We start from the raw sequence: 1363 nt of genomic DNA on the forward strand, positions 1-1363 counted from the left end.
AAGACTTAAGCCCAGTAACTTTGTAGTGTAAACACAAAACAAGAATGAAAGAGGGACATTGCTGGGTGCTAATATTCCAAATGGGCTCTTCCAAATACTTAAATCCCACCCTCTCTGAAAACCTAAGACATAACTCATTATAAACGGAAACTACAGAACTCTTAACAAAAAAATCAAATAGATGTTGAGTTATATGACTCTCCTTACAAGTACAATTTATTTCTCAGCAAACTAAAAGCCATTGAAAATGTAACTCCATATCCAACAAAGAAAGCCAAACCTCGGTTTGGCTGGCGAAAGGCGAACAAATACGCAATTGTGTGGTAGATCCGTGCTCCAACGAAGAGTCTGAAGTGTAGGAGGGCAGTAGAGAGGCTTGGACCACTCAGTGCATACAGGAGGCCAATGCCGAGAAATGGCACAATGTTCTCAAGGTCATTCAGTTGGGCTCTTCGCACCCATTCCACTGAGTCATCTGTCCGAAGATATTTCTTGGCATTTTCTCCTTTGCCTAAGTGGGCACAGTCTTCTGGATTGATAAAAACCTTTTTTGTCACCCTGAAAAATGCAGTTTCAGAACTAATAAACATCATCTTTAAAAGAACAATTGTTGCATAGGTAGTAAAGGCTAAGAACACCTCATTCTCGCCTAGTTGGGTAAAGTCAGCCATTTTTATTTTTCAATGTTGGTCTTGAATTGTGAATGCGAAGAGAAACAAAGCTGAAAACCTCCACCAAGGTTCCTATTCTTAATGCCAGACATAATTTTTTTTAATGTCAGACATAATTTTTTATTGAGATTTTAATGAAAGAACTTGGATTTTCATCATTCATTGTTGCACATTTCCCTCCTTGCCCCCCCCCAAGCCCCAGTTTCCTTTTTTTTAAACTTTTTATTGTATTATTTTTATGTGTACCATCAAATCAGGTCTGACTGGTATAGGAGGAGATTGCCCCCTCCTTCTCCAGCAGAGCATCTGGCAGTTTCCTTTAAAAAAAATTCATTGTTATACAGTGTCCCCACCCAGACCACTTTATTCTGGCCTCTTGTCATGCCTATAATACTTAATAACATATTCCTTTTTTATAGTTCTCTCCTTCATCTGTTTCAATACTGTGTACATTATTTATCCCCTCTTTTTTAAGTTTCCTCCCAACTCCCATGTCAGTCCTGTTTTATAACAGTGGCATTATGCAGTATTTGTCTTTTTGAGACTGAGATATTTCACTCAGAATAATATCTTCCATGATCACCCATTTTGTATCATATTTCATGAGTTCTTTGTTTTTCAGTGTTGCCTAATATTCCATTGTTTGAATATACCACAGCTTCTCTATCCATTTGTTTATTGATGGTCACTTG

General features: G+C 37.7%; 1 pseudogene; it reads right to left on the reverse strand.

Moving 5' to 3' along the window:
- Positions 1-203: 203 nt before the first annotated feature.
- On the reverse strand, positions 204-671 carry LOC102867904 (annotated as a pseudogene).
- Positions 672-1363: the final 692 nt, after the last annotated feature.

Source organism: Elephantulus edwardii, unplaced genomic scaffold (assembly GCF_000299155.1).
Source record: "Elephantulus edwardii isolate Elephantulus edwardi_28Jun2011 unplaced genomic scaffold, EleEdw1.0 scaffold00209, whole genome shotgun sequence".
Lineage (NCBI taxonomy): Eukaryota > Metazoa > Chordata > Mammalia > Macroscelidea > Macroscelididae > Elephantulus > Elephantulus edwardii.